Genomic DNA, 12,779 nt, shown 5'->3' with positions numbered 1-12,779 from the left:
CATTTTTAAGCCTCTTGATATATGTTACCAAACTGCTTTCCAAAAAAAACTATCAGTTTACTTTCCCACCAGCATAACATGAGAATCTCTATTACCAAATATAAGGAGACTGATGGCGCAGAACAGTAAAGCACTCAGCTGCTAACCAAAAGATGGTGGTTTGAACGTACAAGATGCTCGGTGGAAGAAAAGACCTGGCAATCTGCTCCTGTAAAGATTACAATCTAGGAAGCCCTATGGGGCAGTTATACTCTATCATATAGGGTCACTGTGAGTCAGGATCGACTTGACAGCATGCAACAACAGCTACCAAACACTATAATTTTTAAAATATTTTTATTTTTACTGATAAAAAACTATTGTTAGTAAAGCTCATCTTTTATATGTATTTGTCATCTATCTGTATTTAGTTTTTTACTCCAAGAATATTTTAAGATGAATGTTGAACAGGAGGAATAAAATGTTCAGATGAATTCATAAAAACAATTTCTAAGAGGACAGAAGGACTGACATGAAAGACGAATCAAAGTTCAGGAGGTACTCAGCAATTTATAGCAGGAAACAGAAAGGGACTTCAGATATAACACTTTTAGACAGGCACAGATATATCTACACCATAAACCAAAATCCACTGCCATCAAGTTGATTCCAACTCATAGCAACCCAGTAGGACAGAGTACAACTGCCTCATAAGGTTTCCAAGGCTGTAAATCTTCAACCTTTTGTCTTGCAGTCAAGCACTTTAACCACTGCACCACCAGAGCTCCTTGATATATCTGTACCAACTTGCAAAGCATTAATATTAAACTAATTAATTTGAATGGTTACTATTATCTCATGGAAATCAAAACAATGAGATAGAAATATTAAAAGGGTATAAAGCTGACAAATTCACGAAACCTAGGGTAAAAGCAAGAGAGTTGTTGTAGGAAATAGAAGTCTATTACAGACTTCCTTTGTAAAGGAAAATGGATGATTTGTTATTGGTAAAATTAAAAAGGGCAAGAAAAAACACCCAGAACCAAGATACGGTAGTGAGGGATATTTTCAAGTACCCATACATTTGAAGACAGTCTAACAAAAAGAAGTATTGATAAGTTCTTGATTTGAACTTGCTGACAATTCACTTGTGCAATAAATATTAACTGAATGCCTACCATCTATTAGGCATTGTGCCAGCCAGTAGTAAGTATCTGTGCATAAAACAGATATGACCTCGCCTATCATGAAATTGTTTCTGTGGACCTAAATCTGACCAAAAAGGAAAACAATAAAATTTGAGACAGAGTGACAAGGTCCTTGGGAGAGATCAACCATGCCTTCTGAAATCTGTAATACCTAAGACAACAAAGAATAGACATAGTAAACCTGTGCCTTAAAATTTAAATGGGTAGGGGATAAAATAGGAACAAAATATGTATTATACAATATATAATGGCAACTAGTTATATAAAAAATGTTTAATATTAACTAAAAATACAACCATTTTAGAAAATTGGCAGTTTCTAGTAAAATTAAACATATGCCTAACCCTGTGACTCAAAATTCCACTCCTGGGTATATACCCAATAGAAGTGAGTGCATATGGTCATAAAAATACTTGTAAATATCTGGGGCAGCTTTATTCATATGGGCCAACACTGGAAACACCCCCAAATGTTCATTAACAGAAGAATAAATAAACAATTGTATACAATGGAATACTTCACAGGAATAAAAAAAAAAAAAAAGAAAGAAAAATAAATGAACTACTGATATATAAAAGAATCTCAAAAACATTGTTGAGCAAAAGAAGCTAAACACAAAAGTGCATTTACTGTATGATTCTATTTATATAAAACTCTTGAATTTTTAATCTATGTGAAGTAATAACAACAGGTGCTATCTCTTGAGGAAAGGAATAATGACTGAGAAGAGGATGAAAATATTCCATATCGTGTGGTTGGCAGACTCATAGGTAAAATAATTTTGTTGAGTACTTAAGATTGATGCATTTTGCTCTGCATGAATTATACTCTAAATTTAAAAAAAAAAAAAAAGATCATTAGACATCATTTGTATAAAGGGAGAGAAAAACTAGCATCAAAAGAAATTAGAAAAAAGGAAAAAATTAGCAATGCCACCTGTAGAAGAAATCCACCATGATAAGTTTCAATAGCCTCACGAAATCCATTACAATCACTGCTGTAAGTACTCTGTGGAAGACATGAGACAGTTCATCTCCCATATACCAAGCCCTTATGCAAAATTTTTCCTTTCGGTGCTTGAACATTTTTTGCTTCCCTGAGCTGTTATTCACCTTTGACCATCAAGAAATCTTTCCTTGCTCTTCCCAAGCTGAGTTAGAATGCTGCTTCTATAATACCATTTCTGTACATTCTCCTCTATCACTGCAATTATATAAACAAATATTTGTACAACTCTGTGATTTCTGTCTTCTCCCAGTAGACTCAAAAGCAGGATCTTAGTCATCAACTTTGCTTGCATCCTCAGAGCTCAGCACAGTGCCTGGCACATAAGTAGCGACCAAAAGAATTATTAAAATACTTTACATCCTGAGTGTTTACAGATGCCCAGGGATCATGGCTGCTGGAGAGGATCTTTGGTTTGTATAATTATAGACCACAGTGGCAAAGGATGAGTGGAGCCCTCGGAAAGGCCCCGTGGCTAAAGAATGATACCATTTTCAAACAAGCCTTCTCCTGCTGAAGGTGCAGAACCTCAGGAGAGAACCACATCTGTTCTGCAGCTGGCATTCTACTAAGTACCAGTCGGCACTACAAAACAAAGCTCACCCATGGCATTGAAGATCCACCTAATTACAGCAGAAGAGCCCAAGAAGGAAAAGAGAATAGGAAGTAAAATCCAGCAATCTGGGGACAGATTACGAATATGGGGTTGTAAGTGTTCACCTTGCTGTGTACAACATGGCACTGGCAGAGTTATGCCTAATATGTTTCACAATCTCTGCAACGATCTCCCCATTAACATGGAGGAAAGTTATGCATTGCCCAAGAAAACCATGGAGGTGTTACGGCTACAGGACCAAGGCAACAAAATTTTCCTGGACTCAGTCTTTATCACCCTTGAGTTCAGATCAGCAGTTTGAGTTCTACATTTGCAGAGATTTTCTTGGAAACAATCCAAAACAATCTTCCTGAAGGAGTCAGATCATCAGTGAAGGAGCACATTGAAGAAAGCCCCAAGGGAGGGTTCAAAGCTCAACCAGAACTAGAAGAAATGTTGGCCAAGCTGAACTAACTCACTGTAGACTCTTTCATGCCAGCACTGGTGATACTGAGTGCTAAGGAGAAAAGTTTCCTGGGTGGTCAGAGTTAAGCAGGGGACCATGGCTCTTGGATATCATAAGTATCCATTCTCACAGTCAGGAATGCCTCCTCTCCTCTGTGGTATAACTGTGCTTGCCATTTGTCAACCACTTATCTTGGAGCTAACCCCAACTATCTTCCATCTAATAAAAATCTGCTATGAAGTCAGGGGGGGAAAAAAAACTATATCCTGAAATGTGTTTGAGGACTTGGAGCTAACCCCAACTATCTTCCATCTAATAAAAATCTGCTATGAAGTCGGGGGGAAAAAAAAACTATATCCTGAAATGTGTTTGAGGACTCTGGTCTAGGCATATTACACTATGTGTAATAGGAGCATTTCCAAATAGAAGAGGTAAACCACGGTTGGTAATCTCTTAGTAACAGTGAAGACAGAATGGGGGAGTTGTGACTTGACAGCAACATAGATATATATATATATATTTTTTAATTCTTAAAATAAGAATAAACTAAACATCGATTTATTCTTATTTTTCCCCAGTTTATTCTTACTGGCCCCAGAAGCTAATGCAACCTCAGGAAATGTAGCTTCTCAAAAAATAAAGATAAGAGTATTACTTCACAGTGGTCAAAACTATTCCTTGATCACTTCGTTTAGTTCTAGATATTTCATTTTAATAAGTGTATCGACACTAACTGAATCACATTCAAGAGACACCAACAATGATGATGAGGGGACACAAATCACATGACATAAGCAAAGGCTACATGTTAGCCTGCAGAAGAGAAAAATATAAAACATGATAGCTATCTTCATTTATTCAAAGTCCTGTCACATGGAAGATTGATTACGTGTATTCTATATTGTGCCAAGAGGTAGATGTGTGCTTACAGGTAGAAGTGTCAGAGAAAAGGGTTTCAGATCAACAAAGAACTTTCTAACAGTATCAGCTGCCCAAATGAGCTGCCTTGAGGTCCACAGAGGTTCCCTATGGCTAGAGATACGTAAACACAGCCTGGACAATCACTTGGCAGAGAAGCATTAGAGCTTAAAGAGCCTTCCAATCCTGAAATTCTTAATTCTAGAAATATAAATTAAGACAATATTATACTTCAACATGACTTCTAAAGTCAATATCAATTCTTCATTAAGTTTTTAGAAGAAATATATTCTGCCATGAACCACAGAAAACGATTAGAAATAGTATGATAAATATTTTCTTTTTATAAAAACAATGTAACAAAAATTGACTTAATGTGCCTAACATGGTCCTTAAAAATCTTCATCAGTTACAATTAGAGAAAATCTAAAATGCCACTCAAGTCACCAACAACTTGGAAAATACAAATCCATATACAGCTTTCACAAGCATATGGCAAAAAATGTTTGATCTTTTAAATGTGCAGGAATAAAGAAATAGTATTTACAACAGACTGTATTGTAAACATTTTCTCCCAACTCAAAAGCCAGGGTCTTTAGTATACATGCAGAATACATAAACAAAGTAATGATGCTCTCTCAGATTTTTTACTAACTGAAAATTTTAGCAATTTTGAGAAGTGTCCATCCTTATAACCATCTACCATATTTGTTCTACAAATTTGTTTTGGAAAAAAAAAAATCTCAGATTATCAAACATGTATTTAGGAATTACCTATCATTAATATTGTATTGTCTCACATCTGAGATAGATTTCTAAAAAGGGCCGACTCCTGAACTATTGTTAGACTGCAGAGACCCTCTAGAACAGTGCTACTCAATGTGGGGTCTGTGGCCAATGATGCTCTGAAAACAGTTTGTTACTAATCCATAATTAAATAAATACAAAAATGAGAATAAGAGTTTAAAAGATTTTATAGCAAACTGTAAAAGAAATTTTAAGTCTGATGAATCTAATAATAAAAAAAAACAGGCCTTGTTTTCATGTCTTTTTTTGTTTCATTATTGCATATTACAAAAGTATGAGTTGGTGACAGGAAAAAAAAATTTTTTTAGTCTGGTACTTCACCACAAATAGTTTGAGAAACACTGTTCTAAAGATTCTTAACGTCCTTGGATATGAAGACAAACTGCTGTGCTTTGATATCTCCTAATTTCCCTACTTACCTTGGTTTCTCTACTATTTCTTTCCATGTGTTCTTCTGATATTTCTGCTAAATTGACAGTGATACCAATAGAGTTGACTGCTTAAAATTTACCAAATCAGGTTATCCGTCCAACTGCTCAGAACTTGTAACACGACTTCATTTTCACCCAGATATAGCTCCAAAATATCCTTGGGTAAAGTCTGCTTATTTAACTAATTTAAAGACCTAGTTTTTGAAGGGGCATATTTTCTGTGTAGTCTTGCAAAATGACTGCTGGCATAATCCATGAGAGTCAGTCATAATTTTTTAGAAATTTTAAAATTACTGTAACTCAGTTTTAAATCTGGAAGCAATAAAAATCACCTCCCCACACTGTATTCTTATTACATAGTGATCCTTTCAAATGAAGCTTCAGCTAGTTTATACTTTGCAATTTAATACTCTGATACTGGATGTCCATTATGAACTATACATGGATCTCATGTACTATTAAATTAAGTATTAAAAAACTGGTATTATGACAATATTGATTGACTTAATCTTGAAGCAAACCTTCAAGTATTTGTCCACACACAAACAAAATTTTCTATTTCCTACCAACTACATAAAGCCCATGTATATACAGGCACTTATTTGTACTAAGTCTATACCGACTGTTACAGACAGCGAAGGCAACTATTAAGAGTGCTTTGGGTACATACTTCCATATGTCCATCTCAAATACGACTAAAAGCCATCACTAAAAGTCATTTATTACTTTTTTGTCTTTGAGAGCTTGCTAAAATCACCAAAGAAAAAAAGTCATATTAATAGCTAACATATATGGAAAGTTTGTCACATATCAGGAACTATGGTAAGTACTTTATATATATTATCTCATTTATTTTTCAGAACAGAAACGCTGGTGGTGTCATAATTAAGCGCTACAGCTGCTCACCAAAAGGTCAGCAGTTTGAATACACCAGGCACTCCTTAGAAACTCTATGGGTAGTTCTGTTCTGTCCTACAGGGTCGCTATGAATCGGAATCAACTGGATGGCAATGGGTTGGGTTTTAATCTTCACAACAACTCTATGAGGTCAGGACCAAATCTGCAGAAGAGGCATCTGAGCTGCAGAAACATTAAGGAGCTTTGGCAAAAATCACACAGCATGTATGTCATGGAGACAGGATCTCTACTCAGGTAAGGCAACTCCAGAGCCCATACACTCAAATTTCCTATAATAGAACAGAAAACTTAGCATTTGTTCCCCCATAAACAGATCAAAGGAGTGTCTTGATTTAAAATAAATACTTATCTCTAGCACAGATTGATTTTTTAAGTCTACTATTTCAACCTTCATTATAGACCTATATATTGTCCAACTGTTAAAAAGGTTGAGAAGTTTTCCTTTTATTAGCCTATAATACATAGATTTGTTCTCTGCTTCTTCCTTAAAGAAGCTTGTGTTTTGTAACTTTAAGGGGCAATTCCACTATATAAACTATAATGTTCTAATAATATTCTACAAACCTCTAATCCCCCAGGCTCAGATCAATTCTGTACTCAAGTCTTAACCCAGACCTAGCTGGAACCAGGGGGTCTTCAGGAACACTCTCCTAGGCTCACATCAGGTCAGTCTTGTTGCACATCTCAAATCTGATTCTTGTAATCCATTTTATTTGTATCTTAGTCCATGGCCATAAACAGCCAGTTTTTCTGAAATTGATTTCCCAATATCACTTAATGAATTTCCCTGATGCCAGCATACCTGCTAGTCTGGATCTCTGCCAATGCCTGTTCCCTTCACTCAAACCACTATCTGACAGCTTTACACAGCATGTCTTGAATCTAAACCCCATTTACAGCTTAAGTCCCTTTAACTTGAACCTTCATTCCATGCCTCTATTTTTCTGGCCTCTGCTTGACTGACAAACTTCCGCATTCCGCCTATATTCTCTCCTAAAACTGGTCTCTCTGCCTTAGACTCATGTTCCCAGGTCTCCAAAGCTAAAGTAATGACTGGCTACATTCTGAAATCATACTGGTTGTTGTCATTAGCTGTCACTGAGTCAGTCCCCAATTCATGGCAACCCCAAGTACAATGGAACAAAACATTGCCAGGTCCTGCACCATCCCAAGATCGGCTACAGATAAGGCCATCGTGATCCACAGGGTTTTCCTTGGTTGATGGCCTTTTATCTCTTCAATCCTGCCCATCTCCCTGGCCTACCAATCCTAGTCTCTTCAAGTTAAAAAAAAAAAACCCACTGCCATTGAGTCAAGTAGGAGCAACTGTTTTGGTCCCCAGAATTGTTTTCTGACTTAAAAATTCTTTTAATCTCTTATATAAATATATACAAAGATGGCTATGTTTTTTTAAAACCTGCCAATAACAAACAATTCCTAAACATATTTTTATTCTATGAAAATATGACAAATACTATTCTTAGCAAAATTAAACACACAGTGCTGTGCTATAAGAAATTACTCCACAATGCCAATAATTACATCACATCTTTAGTCAAAGTTTGCAACCTCATTCAAGCTTCTAATCCTTCAGTAACTTGAATAACGGAAAAAAAAATAAAAAAGAAAGAATCTGAGAACTTAGGTTAAAGAGTGAATCAGTGACAGACTTAATAACTACCTGCGCTTAAATTCTGCCCCAGTTCCAACGATGAAATCACATTCCCTCCCCATACTCTTTCATTTGTAGCCATCTGTAAACTCTTGTCAAATTATATGTTGTTCTGAGAGCTAGCCCATTTGTAATAAATTATTGCTAAATTACAAGAAATATTACTGTTTTGGATAGTTACTTTTCTGAGTTACTTATAATATCTTAACAAATGTTTCAATATCCTAACAAGTGTCTACCTGAATTCTATACAGCAATTAATTTTTTTAAGTATTCATATCCAAAGAGGAGCTCTGGTGGCACAGCGGTTAAGAGCTCAGCTGCTAGCCAAAAGGCCAGCAGTTCAAATCTACCAGCCAGTCCTTAGAAACCCTTTCAGGCAGTTCTACTCTGTCCTATAGGGTCACTATGAGTCAGAATCGACTTGACAGCAACAAGTTTGGGTTTTTCTTTTTGTCCCTTGTAACAGCTTTCGACTTAAAGTCTATTTTGTATGATCTTGACTTAGCTGCCTCACCTCTCTTTTGGTTACTATTTGCATGGGATACTTTTCTACATCCGTTCCCTTTCAACTTATTAGTATCGCTGAATCTAAAATGGTTCTCTTGTAGATATCATATAGTTGGATCATGTTTTTTAATCCACTTTGCAAATCTCTGACTTTTGATTGGACAGTTTAATCCATTTACATTTAAAGTAATTACCGATAAAGAAAAGTTTCTTCCATTATGCTATGTTTTCTGTACGCCTTACACCTGTTTTATCCTTCATTTCCTCCATTACTGCCGCCTATATTGGGTTTAGTTTATTTTCTGTAGCAAAGCATTTTCATTCCCTTCGCATTTTCTTTTGTGCATATTTTTCTACATGTTTTCCTTGTAGATGCCATGCAGGTTACATTGAACATCTTAAATTGATAACAATATAGTTTGAATTGATACCCACTTAGCTTCAATGTTGTTGCTGTTCTTATTGCTGTTAGGTGCCATCGAGTCAATTCTAACTCATAGCAACCCTATGTACCACAGAATGAAACATGCCCCATCCTGAGCCATGTTCACAATTGTCATTATGCTTGAGCCCATTGTTGCAGCCACTGTGTCAATCCATCTTGTTGAGGGTCTTCCTCTTTTCTGCTGACCCTGTACTCTGCCAAGCATGATGTCCTTCTCCAGGGATTGATCCCTCCTAACAATATGTCCAAAGTAGGTAAGACACAGTCTCACCATCCTTTTTCTAAGGAGCATTCTGATTGTACTTCTTCCAAGACAGACTTGTTCATTATTCTGGCAGTCCATGGTATATTCAATATTCTTTGCGAACACCACAATTCAAAAGCATCAATTCTTCTTTGGTCTTCTTTATTCATTGTCCAGCTTTCACATGCATATGATGTGACTGAAAATACCATGGCTTGGGTCAGGTACACCATAGCTTTCAAAGTGATATCTTTGCTTTTCAACACTTTAAAGAGGTCTTTTGCAGCCGATTTGCCCCATGCTATAATACATCCTTTGATTTCTTGACTGCTACTTCCATGGGTGTTGATTATGAATCCAGATAAAATGAAATCCTTGACAACTTCAATCTTTTCTCCATTTATCATGATGTTGCTTATTGGTCCAGTTGTGAGGATTTTTGTTTTCTTTATGTTGAGGTGTAATCCATATTGAAGGCTGTGGTCTTTGATTTTTAGCAGTAAGTGCTTCAAGTCCTCTTCACTTTCAGCAAGCAAGGTTGTGTTATCTGCATATTGTAGTTTGTTAATGAGTCTTCAACCAATCCTGATGCCCCCGCTCTTCTTCATACAGTCCAGCTTCTGGGATTATTTGGTCAGCATACAGATTGAATAGGTATGGTGAAAGGATATAACCCTGACGCACACCTTCCTTCACTTTAAACCACTCAGTATCCCCTTGTTCTGTCTGAACAACTGCCTCTGGGTCTATGTAAAGGGTCCTCATGAGCACATTTAAGTGTTCTGGAATTCCCATTCTTCGCAATGTTATCCATAATTTGTTATGATCCACACAGTCAAGTGCCACTGCATAGTCAATAAAACACAGGTAAACATCCTTCTGGTATTCTCTGCTTTCAGCCAGGATCCATCTGACATCAGCAATGATATCCCTAGTTCCATGTCCTCTTCTGAATCTGGGCTGAATTTCTGGTAGTTCCCTGTCAATATACTGCTGCAGCCACTTTTGAATGATCTTCAGCAAAATTTTGCTTGTGTGTGATATTAATGATATTGTTGAATAATTTCTGCATTCAGTTGGATCACCTTTCTTGGAAATAGGCATAAATATGGATCTCTTCCAGTTGGTTGGCCAGGTAGCTGTCTTCCAAATTTCTTGGCACAGACAAGTGAGCACTTCCAGTGCTGCATCTGTTTGTTGAAACATCTCAATTGATATTCCGTCAATCCCTGGAGCCTTCTTCTGAACTTCAATAGCATACGGAAACCCTGCTCCTCTACAGCTCTATCCCAACTGCTTTATGTTGTTGTTGTCATCTTAAATTACGTCTTTAAACATTGTATGTCCAGTAACATAGATTTATAATTATTTTTATGCATTTGTTTTTTAAATCATGTAACCATTGCTGTCGAGTCAACTCTAACTCACAACCCTAAAGGACAGAGAAGAACTGCCCCACAGGGTTTCCAAGGAGAGGTTGGTGGATTTGAACTGCAAACCTTCTGGTTAACAGCCATGGCTCTTAATCGCTGCATAACCAGGGCTCCTTTAAATCATGTAGGACATAAAAATTGGAGTTACACACCAAAAATATATTAAAACTGGCTTTTATATTTGCTGAAGTAGCTATCTTACCTGTGATCTTTATTTCTTCATACAGCTTTAAATTACTTTTTAGCATCCTTTCCTTTCAACCTGAAGAGCTCCCTTTGTATTTCTCATAGGGTAGGTCTAGTGTTAACAAACTTCAACAGCTTTTATTTATCTGGAGATGTCTTAGACTCTCCCTCATTTTTGAAGAGAAGTCTTACCAGACATAGAATTCTTGTTTGACATTTTTTTTTCTTTCTTATAGCACTTTAAATATGTCATCCCACTGCCTTCTGATCTCCATGGTTTCTGATGAGAGATCAGCTGTTAATCTTATTGAGGAGCCTTTCTATGTGACAAGTCACTTCTCTATTGCTGCTTGTAAGATTCTGTTCTTGATTGGCTTTCGGCAGTTTGACAATAACGTGGTTTGCTTTGGATCTCTTTGAGTTTATCCTACTTGGAGTTCATTGAGATTCATGGATATGTAGATTTACATCTTTAATCAAGTTTAGGAAGTTTCTGGCCATTATTTCCTCAGATATTTTCTTCCATCCCTTTCTCTCTCTCCTCCTTCTGGACTCCAAAAATGCATATGTTGGTTTACTTGATGGTGTCCCCACAGCTCCCTTAAGCTCTGTTCACTTTTCTTCATTCTTTTTTCTTTCTGCTCCTCAGAATTGATCATTTCAACTGTCCTAAAAATAAAAAAAAAAAAAACTTTTTTTTTTTCTTTATCCTTAAGTGGCATAGTGGTTAAGCGCTACAGCTGCTAACCAAGAGGCTGGCAGTTCATATCTGCCAGGCACTGCTTGGAAACTCTATGGGGCAGTTCTACTCATCCTATAGGGTTGCCATGAGTTGGAATTGACTCGACAGCAGGGGTCCGGTTTTGGTTTTATCCTTAAGTTAGGTGAGTCTTCTACCTTCTCAAATCTACTATTGGACTGTTCCAGCAAAATCTTCATTTCAATTATTGTACTTTTCAGTTTCAAAATTTTTTTGGTTCCTTTTTATATCTCTGTTTATTGATATTTTCATTCTGTTCATGCATTGTTTTTCTGATGCCCTTTAATTCTTTGTTCATGTTTTCCTTTGGCTCTTTGAACATAATTAAGCCTGTTGTTTAAAAATCTTCATCTAGTAAATCCAATGTCTCAGCTTCCTTAGGAATGGTTTCTGTCACGTTATATTGCTCCTTTGAATGGGCCATTCTTTTCTGTTTCTTTATATGCCTTGTAATTTTTTTTTCTTTTTTTTTTTTGAAAACTGGACATTTGAATATTATAGTGTGGCAACTCTGGAAATCAGGTTTTGCCTTTCCCCAGAGTTTGCTGATTTGTTTTTATTTTGTTTTTACTTTAATTGCTAAAGACTGTAGTAGACCATTTTCCAAACTATTTTTCTGCAAAAATTGTATTCCTTGTTGTGTGTGGTCACTAAAGTCTCTGTTCCTTTAGCTTGTATTCAGCTGATGTTTTGAAAAAGATTTCCTTGAATGCTAAGTGCTAAAAAAGAAACAAACAACAACAAAATCTCTCCCAGTTTTTTGCAGACTGGCTCTGTGCTAGGCACGCCTTCAACTCTTATCCAGGCTTACACTGCGTCTAGAGATCAGCCCAAAATGAAAGATTAAAGTTTTCTCAGGTCTTTTCCAAGCATTCATCTTGTTCTGGGTATATACTTGGCTTCCTAAATCATCCCCATACATATGGGTGCTCTTGAACACCCTAATTTCCCAGAGAAACTCACTCCCTAGCTTTTCCCCCCCAAGGACTTAGACAGTTTATTGTATATCTCATGTACACTTTCACTCAAGGCAGCTGTGGGGGTTGATCATTCACCTTACTGTATTTTCAAGCAATACCTGCCAAGTTTCTGCCCTGAGTGAGTTCCAAGATGGAAACAGCCAAATGCCTTGCATCAACTGTTCGGGTAGCTACCAGAGAGTTTAGAACAGAAAAACTCAATAATGTGTCAGTAAAGTCTGC

The 12,779-nt window shown here is 36.6% G+C and overlaps 1 protein-coding gene and 1 pseudogene across 2 annotated transcripts in view; one reads left to right on the top strand and one right to left on the bottom strand.

Annotated features, from left to right (window-relative positions):
- BABAM2 (BRISC and BRCA1 A complex member 2) overlaps window positions 1-12,779 on the bottom strand; it is a 685,697-nt gene that overhangs the window by 618,765 nt on the left and 54,153 nt on the right. The gene's annotated exons all lie outside the window — the stretch shown is intronic.
- LOC126086953 (39S ribosomal protein L48, mitochondrial-like) lies at window positions 2,638-3,261 on the top strand (annotated as a pseudogene).

This window comes from Elephas maximus, chromosome 12 (assembly GCF_024166365.1).
Source record: "Elephas maximus indicus isolate mEleMax1 chromosome 12, mEleMax1 primary haplotype, whole genome shotgun sequence".
Taxonomy (NCBI): domain Eukaryota; kingdom Metazoa; phylum Chordata; class Mammalia; order Proboscidea; family Elephantidae; genus Elephas; species Elephas maximus.
Note: the sequence above shows the minus strand (reverse complement) of the source record. Positions and strands in the feature narration are given on the sequence as shown.